A 10,442-nucleotide genomic window follows, 5' to 3' on the forward strand; every position below is an offset into this window, starting at 1 on the left:
TCTATCTATCTATCGATCTCTCTTTCTAGGCACGTCTCACACAGTACAGAGAAGCCCATACCCAAAAGGATCATCGGATAACGATTGTTAGTAGGAATATGTGCTGCTGTCTTATTGTTTTGTAGTTTGCACAACTAGACAGTCTCCCAGAAGCATATCACATTACATACGTGACTGGTAGCCCATGTTCACAAAGGGAAGCATCACTGCAGCTTTTGTTGTTCTTCTCTCAAAGTTTCCATAAATGTCATGTAAAAATCGTACTTCTCCGATAATCGAATGGTTTCCTACCGTTCAGAACTGCTGGAAGGTCAGTCGAATATAAATGGTCAAATTTAGTAACGGTTGAGAAGCGATGTCGAGCGGCTGACGGGGTGCGGCCAGGACGCATAAGGTGTGTTTCAACGTTGGCACAAGTATCAAGACACGACGTGCCGTTGTGACTATCTCAACGATCCTGGATTAGCCGCATGCGCAAGTTAAGATGAAGTGGTAGCTATGGGCTGACTTATTCTGATCTGATTCATTGTTCAGGGTCAAGGTAGAAATGATGTCATATGCGCTTCACTCAATCGTCCTTTAATAGTAAATTATTGCGCATACTTTTAAAACGTGGTAAACACAACCATTCTGTCCACGGGGGTCGAAATTACCGCACGGCTGATAAAATTCCTGCAGACATAGCATGCCGGCCCACTTGCGGCGATGGACCCGGGCCACTGCTTCGAGTCCCCCATCGCACACAGACATCACAGGTGAAGGTGTCTCCATATTAGATACAAGCCACTAGCAAATGTTGACTAGCACGGGCATGTTCATGAATGTGTCGATTCCCATGGCAGACGTCCTTCCTCCCTTTTACTGGATGCGAAGGAACTCCGAGTCCAGAATGCGCCCCCTTAGGTTTGCGCTGCGAAGCCACGAGAACGGTCAGTCCAGGACGACGCCCATCTCAGTTTCTTTCACGAGGCAGAGCAGGTCGTCGCTGTGGGCGAGAATGGTGGCCCCGGGCTGCCGCCGTTTCGCGGTGGAGTGCTGGACGGGGCCGGCGTGATCATGGTCAGAAACAGAGCTATTCCTGAACACCCCAGATGGAGGGCACCACCAGACCTGCTTGTCCAGTGTTGCTGCCCCTTTGGTCCACTTCTGTGAGCGCAGCACCCTGCAAAACCACCGTTGAGATAAAACCTCGACGTGAGTAGCATTCCAGCGTTAGTGTTCGTGCGACCATTGAAGCGAGAGGGCACTGCACCTGTTAATTGCGAAGAGATCTTCCAGCGGAAACCCTTGCGATAGCCAGTGGACAGCTTTATTACCAGCATACACATGCCGAAGGAGAACATTCCCGTATTCCGCAAGGTTAAACTTGATAGCTGCAACCGCACTCTTAGAGGAATCTCTGGCTCACAAACCCTTCTGTACAGTAACTGGCCACCTACGGAATGACGACGAAGAGCACGTCCTCACTTCCCAGCAGAAATATGGCACAAAACAATAACGGCGGCAAGATCCACTTCGGCTGAAGTGTCTAGTATTACAGCAAAGCTTTCTATGTCTCACTGATGGCGTATGTCGCGTGGACAACACACTTCTGGAAAGCCAACTTTCTCTGACGGTGATGAAGATCAGGGGTGAAGTGAGATAAAATCGCCTCCCGTGGCCGGAATCGAATCTGGGTTCCTTGCGCTATGAAGCCGACGTCTAACCGATTGCGCCATTTAGACGCGGTCGAAGGCGTTTGTATTTGGGGAGAATTGCATGAGCGTGCGAAATCAGACAGGAAAATTATGCATCCCTCCGTTTACCGACGACGGTCGAGCGCGAAACTTTCTCATTGCGAAATGAAATGGAGAAGGGTCAAAGACAGAGCCGCTGCGATCAAGAATCCATACTACGTGTGGGTCTAAGTCAAAGCTCAACGAATAAAAGTCAAACCGTTTGCGAGTCGAAGTCCAAACTCAGACGACAATGAAGGAATCCTTCACGAGAACGTTTCGCGTGCAACCATCGTCGTCGTTAGCCGGAGGAGTGCATGACTTCCACTATTGCCGAACAAGGCAACCCTCGAATTGGAGCCAGGAACTTTAAACGCTAAAACTATGCGGAGTGAGAGTTGAATAGCGCCGTGATGGCGCGAAAATTTTTGCAACAGTGGAGGGATGATAGCCTGCGCCGTAACCAAGTGAAAAAGGAGATGCAATATAAATCTAGTGCACATTCATGCGCGGACGTTTGATTGGGAGGATGGGGCTGCTAGGTAAGTTTTTTAGGGGGATATCATGGCAGTGGGATGATGTTAGTGGGAAACTTCAAAGGAATTAAAGTACAGGAGCAAAGCAGGAGCGAAACAATGAACGGGATGATGACAGGTTCCGAATAGGTGTAGTGAGGCATTCGTTGAGTTGCGGAGAGAATCACGCGTGAACTGGGAATACCTCGCGGAAAAAACGAAGAGGAAATAAGCAGTGAGATACCGAACACGTAAACAAAAAATAAAGCTGATTCATACTGTAGGTCGTTGAGCAGTATGTTGAGGTGCTATAGCCAACGAAAAGAGCAGCGCTCGAAGATGGTAAGGAGACGATGGCTGGATTTAGAAGTGGAAGGGTGTAATTGTTCACTGCGCTTTCAGATCTCCAGTTTACGAAAGTAGATCCATTACATGAGCACTGCCAGAAAAATGTGTGAGTCACAATTTAAAACATTCAACAGATGCGTTCGTTAAAAAATGGACGCCGTCGCGCCCTGTAAAAGTGGATGTCGAGCGCAGCTCTTATAAACCACTACACATGCTGATGGGGGAGGGTATGAAATGGTCCTCGTTGTCTCGGCGCGCTTGTAGCCTGCACTCGGCTTCTCTGGCGGCAAATGCTGGCTCCTGACGCATGCGCTCGGCGTCTTGGGCGCGAACTGCTGGTTCCTCCCTAGCCTGACGCATGCACTAGCCCTCGAATGACGTCAACCCCATCTCACCTTTCGAGAGCAGCTGCTAACCTAATGTTAACCAGAACAGATGGAGGAGGGGGTTTCTATTCACCGGCACCTTATCATCCAGTATGCGGTTTCGATGCTTGTTTTGTCGTTTTTCTTTACACGAATACTGAGCGATATGCTACAGGCCTGATTAGCCTGACGCATGCGCTCGGTTTCTTGGGCGAGATGCCGGGTCCTTTCTGGGGTTTTCGTTTCTGACACGAAATTTTCTCGCCAACGAGAGGCTAACAGCTTCGCTGTAAAATTGAGACACAACCCGCCCTTCTGGGGATGTTTACCCTCGTTAACCCACCGGGGATTATTAGCCACGTTAACGCTCAGATTAACGACCACGTCAACACCCAGACTAACACCCCGAATTTGCACTGTGGGAAGGTAATTCGTGATGGATATGGATATAATGAAGAGAAGGAAGGTAGCAGCGTTCGATGGAAATGATCGCGTTAATTTTCGAGCGAGTGGCTCAAAATTAATACGAAGCCCTCCACTATACAGCGCCCCTAATAGTCCAGCTCTAGCTTAAGTCGTCTAAAAGAACCAGATTTATTTTATATACGTCTATAACAATTTGTCTTAACCGGTATTATTGCCAAAGAACAATGTCGTCAGTGGGGAGGGGGTAATTTTTAATAGAACATTACGGCCGTGGGAAGGACCAGTCGTGTTGGTATAGGAATAACGGAATTTCATCAGTGGCTGTTAAAGGGACGCTGATGTGTTTTAGAAACATTGTGGGGTTACCTGTGCAGATTAAATTCTAGAGCCCCTGGGCTGTATTTCGACCCCTCTGGCTTTGTTAACGTGAATGTATTTAGTAGACGAATCTATTCTAAATTGCTGTTCTCCTTTCTGAATTCATCTTGACGATTTTCAATGACGTTTCCCATGACTGTTCTCTTTCCGATTGGCTTGAACTCGCCGAATGCGCGGCTCGCCGACCTCGTTACCCTAGCGCCGACAAAATCAGTCGGTTCTCGCCGACCGGCTCTCGAAATTAGATCACACAGTGAAAACTTAGCTCGCCTAGATTTTCTAACAGCAAGAATGTGGCTTGATTTTGTTAGCTTGTTGGTTGTATTAAGTTGAGGGAAGTGGATAAAGTAAAAATTCAGCAGAAATTCAGAGAATTTTCTACTAATGCGTAGCATTATTATGCCGCCTGTCTGGAGTGTGAGTTTTTTCCAGTCAATTTTATTGTTTTTCTAAATCCTGTCCGACAAATAATCTCCAATTACGCTATTATAACGATTACAGGTGAAACTTTCGCGAAATCTTCAATATTGTGGAAATGCCATGCGTTATACGTTTTGCCATTTTCCGTCATTTTTTAATATTTGTCTTGCTTTTTGATTTTTCTAAATTTTGCCCGACCAATTATCTCAATTTATGTTACTATAAGGATTACATTTAGAACTTTTGCAGAATCTGCATTATTGTGGAAATGCAGGGCGTTACACGGTTCGCCATTTTCCGTAATTATTTTATATTTTTCTTACTTTCTTAGTTTTTCAAAATTTCGTTTGACCAATTATCTCCATTTACGCAATTATAACGATTACAGGTGAAACTTTCGCAAAGTCTATTGTTGTGAAAATGCCATGCGGTATGCGTTTTGAGATTTTCCATAATTCTTTATATTTGGGCATTTTTTTAGTTTTTTCAAAATTTCGCTCGACCAATTATCTCCATTTACGTTATTCTAACGATTACATTTGGAACTTTGGCGAAATCTGCAATATGGTGGAAATGCAAGCATATTTTTCTTATTTTTTTGTTTTTCAGAATTTCATTTGACCAATTATCTCCATTTACGCAATTATAACGGTTACAGGTGAAACTTGCGTGAAATCTACATTATTGTGGAAATTCTTTGCGGTATACGTTTTGACATTTTCTGTGATTTTTTTTATATATTTGTTATTTTTTAGTTTTTCAAAATTTCGTGTCCAATTATCTCCATTTACGTTATTCTGACTATTACATTTGGAACTTTCGCGAAATCTGCATTATTGTGAAAATGCAGGGCGTTACACGCTCCTGGCTGTGGGGGTGCTCGGCAAAGAACGCTACGCAGTGAAATAAAATTCCACACTAACGCATATGCAATACGTATGGCTTATAAAGATTCGTTGACTTTCTTCACTGGAGTTCTAATCTGCACATATGCTACGGGTACGCTTGTAGAAAATCTAACGTCGATTAGAGGGATACAGACTTAATCTAGGTAATAAAAAAAAATAAAATAAGCGTAAACTTTTATCGGAAAGCGTAAAATCAAGGTACGAGAAGCACGTTCTCGCCGGGTGAGCTCGCGGATCGGTCTGCAGCACGATCGGCCATTTGCAACCTGTTTACCAGACTGAAGAATCTCCTTCTCTGGCGATCAGACATTTGTGCGGGCTATGGGGAGCTTACTGCACAAGCTTTATTCAAGAAATGCTCAGTTTAGAAGCTCGGAGTGCTGCACTACAACAAGAAAACAGCAATGTGTATGAGGGGGGTGGGTGAATGGTAGGCTTCAGGGAAGAATACCTGTTATTTTTTAGCAGTCTAGTGCTGTGGTATGGAGCACTACGCGAGTCCCGGGCGAAGTTTTTTTTTTTTTTTTAAGCAAAAATTTCTGCCTCTACCAGCCAACGGTTCTTTCGTGGCGTGCAGAACAAGAATCTCCCAACGCGGCTGCGCAGGAAAGGGCGGTTTTCACTCATGGAGCACAGTGCAGATAGTGCGTCGAATTTACCTAGTTTAAGCCGGCGGGCGCATCGGCGCGACCCGGCTTTGTCGTCTGCTTTAGCGACGGTCGTTTTGGGCCTGTTTAAGCGCAGCTTCGCGTCCACTGGGCGCTTCCTTCGCACGGCTTGACTAAATTGTTCGACAGCACCTCCTGGCAAACCCCGACACGACGGAATCAAGTGGCCGTACGGCAAAAATACGTTAGAGATGGGTTTGCAGGGCACGAAAACAAAATGCAGAGACCGCGTACAGACACCTGGCCGCTAAACAAACACTACCTTTTGCGCACTTCTTGCTACGAATGGGACTCCGTTTTCTAAATTGGTGAATACCAATTCGGTTGTGTTTTAGCAGGTAATACAAAAGGCGAAATAAGGAACAACTGGTTCTGATAAATAGCGATTATAAGAGTTCCCTCAGCTTTCTCACAATTCTCAAACAATTCTCAAACAATTCTCGAACTAACCAGTTTAAATCGGTATAAAAGGGGATCACAAGCTTACATGCCGAATTGTTGCGGTGTCCGCGCTTGTGTCCCGCGGTGATTTAGCCCCGAGCTAGCACATCGGGATAACTGGCTTCCGCTGTCTCACCATTCGAATGACGCTCCTCACCATTTTCTTTCTGCCGACGCACGTCCGGGCTACAGCGGCGGCGTACGCCGCTCTAGCCCATCCGTGGCCGACGCTTCTGCGTTCGGGACGCCGCCCCTGTGAATTCTAGGTAACGGAAGGCTGAATTTTTGGTTTCACTCTTTGTAGAGCCACGTGTGTGAATTCAAGTGACAATTCATGGGCAATTGTTGCGGGTGTCGTTTACAGCTTTGCTTTCCAACCACCTTCGCAGGTGGATTAGAGCCAATTTTTTATCATCGAATTGGCGAACCGTCGGCCTTGTGTCGACCTGGTCGCTACGACAGCGTGTTGTGAAGGCGTGGGAGAAACGCCTCCCTGTTGAGCATATCTGATGACGCGGAAGGCGTTGAGCTACAGCCTAGTATGGTATTTTTTCCTTCTTTCAGGCTCTATAAATTAAATACTGATTCAGCGACTGCATAAACGATGAGAAGTACGTTTACTAGAGCTCGTCTATGCAATGCAGAAAAAACCGCCGTTCGAAAAATTCACTTCAGTGTTCCTTTAAATGCCAGGTATGCAGCTTTTTTTTTTTTTAATTCTCATTCGACATCTCTAGGGTTACTGTTAAGCTGTGTGCCCTGTCGTCACCGGCCCTTCATTGGCAGCCTGGTACCTAGGTGATGTGCGCTTGTACGGGGTGGGCTTCTCTTTTTGTTGACTGCATCGAACGCTGCGGCCGCACGGAGAAAAGCGAATTAAGAGATCTGCTTAGTATACTACCGTGACGGGTTCTACACAAATTGTAGCAACGACCTTAAAACACCTCAGGGCATCCGTAACCTTACACCAAAATTTTACGCCATGCATTTCATCACGTTAAGGCATAATTCAAACATACCAACATACCCCTACCTACCCTCCACCCCTCGGAGGCCTAGCGCCTTCCTTTGCAGTATAAAAGGCTTACAACGACCCTTTCCTGAAGATTGACGAGTGAAAATGACACATACCTTCGCAAGCTAAGAACCGTCCTACCAGTTCACATTTTGTTGCGACGGCAACACACCTAAACACCATTCTCGTCTGCACACTGAATGGGGATTTGCGAACGACGATGACTTGGAAATTCTAGCTTTATTCAGCACAAGCATAGCTGTTTAGGTGTCCTTAGAGTCTCTTCATTCAGTACTGTCCTCCGTTTAGCAAGCAAGCTTCTTTCATTTTAGCGTCCCCTTGATTGCATGCGTTGCTGCGTCTTTTGATTAGGGACAACATCGTACCTGATGTTCCTGTGGGACGACCTCGGGGATGCCGCGGCCAAGGAGCTTGATGCCTTGCGCGGCGTGCACGACCGGGGCCAGCAGGGCGGTGGGCATGGTGGGCATGGTCGTGTAGAGGGCCGCCACCCGGCTGTGCAGCAGCAGTGACCAGGAAGATCTTATCGGCATCGTCTTCAGGAACACCAGGAGCGTGCTCGGGGCGCACACTTGCCGCTGGCTGGCCTTCCCCAGAGTGGCCTATGGCGGCATCTCTGTAGAGAAAGAGAGCGAACATTTGATAGAACTTGAACCATTCGCCGCTAAAGAGATTGTAGTTGTGGGAAACAGTGGAAGGCGCTAATGGGACTGACATGCTGGGGACCCAAAGGTTTTCTTTTGGTCTGAAAAACGATCACCGCTGTTGGGGTCAATCTTACGTCGGTGGGCTGAGCAGCGCATCAGCTTAGCCTGTGAGTGATATCGGAGGCTGTTAGTAGAAATACACGGAAAAGGAAGGAAATCATTTAACCCTTTCGATACCTTACGTAGTCATGTGTATCGCGAGTACTCCACATAGCCTGCGTATTTCACAGCCCTTACGATGATGATTTAAAATAGGGAAACCAGGGAGAAGCATCGCTCATCGCTCAATCTATAAACGACTTCATGACGTTTAGCACAATTCTATTTAACAGTCTATGTGTGTGAGATATTGGAAAAAACCTGCTAATATTGTTTAAACTCAAGATTTGCCTGTCAAGTACAGCAAGTAATAATGACGCTCGCTTCGAGTTTGGCTTGAATCCGAATCACCGGGGTGGGTCAAGGAAGTCGCTCCGTGAACGAACAAACTGAACTAAACCTACCAGCCAAGCATAGAGGTAACCTTTGGATCAACTGGCGAAACGCGCGCTTTCCTCCGCGTAGCAATGAAACCCCCTCCAAAACGACCCGTGAATTCGAACCTTTTAACGTGTATTCCCGGCTATAAACAAAACACCTTCGATGCGTGCATCATGACGCGTCGTCATTGTCAGCTCCTGGGGCCCAATTCTCTAAAAAAATGGTCGTCGTTTTGAAACGACGCAGTAGCGGCATAAAAATGCATGTGTTCTCGGGTTGGGGCGACGCTTTGAGGTGTTGGGGGCGAGAATGGCCCTGCAGAAACAGATTTTGGCATGCCCTGCCCCCCGTCGTTTCGCTTGTCGCTTTGCGCCCTAGCCACAGTGCCTTTCTGCAGGGCCATTCTCGACCCCCAACACCTCAAAGCGACGCCCCAAACCGACAACATGCATTTGCATGGCGCACCACGCCGTTTCAAAACAACGCCCCCTCGTTTTAGTGAACTGATCTCCTGCTCACATGCTGCGGAATAACCCGCTCCTCACGGAGGCGTGGCTGTGGAAATATGTGCGGGATCAGAATACGGATCAGAATACAGAAAGAGACATTGCCTTATCCCACTATCCTCAAACATAGTAAAGCCAATAAAAACGGAAATGCACTCCCACTAGCCAGCGTGTTTGGGCCGTGTAGATTGAAGGAAACGACCCTGAAGCGACATACTCCCGTCCACCTCTTGAGTTAAGGGGTCCCCACTCTGCTCAGCACTGCTCTGGATAACACATCAATGTGACGCTCAAAGTAAGCCGGGCCTGCGCCCGCCCCTCGTTGAACCACTATCTTCAAACGATAACCCCGTATACACACACCTAAAATTTAAAACTTTTGCCCTCAGGCACTTTTCGGCGCCTTAATGCCAATCAAAACTGAAACTTATGCTGAAAGAGCGTCCTTTCGGGATCTTATCGGCCCGAAAAGTATGCCCTACATAAGGTACCTCTAGACCTACACCTTACTGAGAAAGCTAACTTAACTTACGCCACAAGGGAGCCTTGCACACGCGTCCGAAAAAGGACCAGGAGGAGGAAAAGCCGCCGGGCGTTTCACAAACCTTCCTCAAGGCGCACTTATCAAAGGCACCCTCTTCGGAGCAAGTTAGGCTTCTGCAAGCGAAGCTAGCGCGCGAAGGGCCAATTCGTGTACGGTGCGTGGCCGCGAATGCACTCTTGCACCTATAGGGAAGGGCGCCGCTGTGGTGACAATTTCGAAGCATTGAGATAACCCAACTCCGTCGGCGGCAAATCCCCGCAGAGAGACGGCAGATCGCCCCTTGCAGAACTTGCGCGGACGGCGATCCCTTGCGCAATTTTACCCACGCTATGATCCCGTTTTCCCCACGTGTAACCTCGTTTTAGCAATGAGTGGCATTCTGGCAAGCGGCACGAAACTGTAGCCGAACCCGCCTGCGTCGTTGCTTGCGCGGAGGGAACGGCCATGCGCCGGCCGCCCTGCGCACCATCTGGGCCGAGGTACGGGTGTGTGCCCAGCCGCGTCAGAACGGCCAGCCTGCGCACGCTGATCACTTGGCCGTGTAGAAAACGCTTCATTATTTTCAGCTTCATCTATTTTGTGAGTACGACGTTCGAAATCTGCAAACTCAAGTAAGGTATTGTCGTAGTCTGCGATGTTGTTCGGGGAAAGGTAGGTAGATCTGGAGCTACCGTAAGTAGATCTTACTTTTCGGGCGGGTAAGTCCGCGAAAAAAAATGCCCTTCCAGCTTAAGTTCAGTTCTTAAATGCGTTAAGGAAAGTGTCGGAAGGCAAAAGTGATTCTTAGGTTTGTAAATACGGGGGTAATTGCGCTTTTTCGCGACCAACATCGCAGACTACGACAATAGCTTACTTGAGTTTACAGATTTCGCGCATCGTGCTTACAAAATAGATAAAGCTGAAAAGAATGAAGTGTTTTCTGTGCCCGAGAGCTATCAGCGTGCGCAGCACGGCCGTTTTGACGCAGCCGTGCGCACACCCGCAC

The 10,442-nt window shown here is 47.6% G+C and overlaps 1 long non-coding RNA gene across 1 annotated transcript; it reads right to left on the reverse strand.

The window, feature by feature from the left end:
* Nucleotides 1-417: 417 nt before the first annotated feature.
* On the reverse strand, nucleotides 418-9,737 carry LOC144169617 (uncharacterized). The gene is made up of 3 exons (XR_013322480.1): nucleotides 9,446-9,737; nucleotides 7,586-7,836; nucleotides 418-1,162 (listed from the first exon to the last, which is right to left on the reverse strand). It is a non-coding gene; the product is annotated as an uncharacterized LOC144169617 (long non-coding RNA).
* Nucleotides 9,738-10,442: the final 705 nt, after the last annotated feature.

The sequence above is a fragment of the Haemaphysalis longicornis genome, unplaced genomic scaffold (assembly GCF_048455015.1).
Source record: "Haemaphysalis longicornis isolate Haplotype H1 unplaced genomic scaffold, Haemaphysalis longicornis Haplotype H1 scaffold_1, whole genome shotgun sequence".
NCBI lineage: Eukaryota > Metazoa > Arthropoda > Arachnida > Ixodida > Ixodidae > Haemaphysalis > Haemaphysalis longicornis.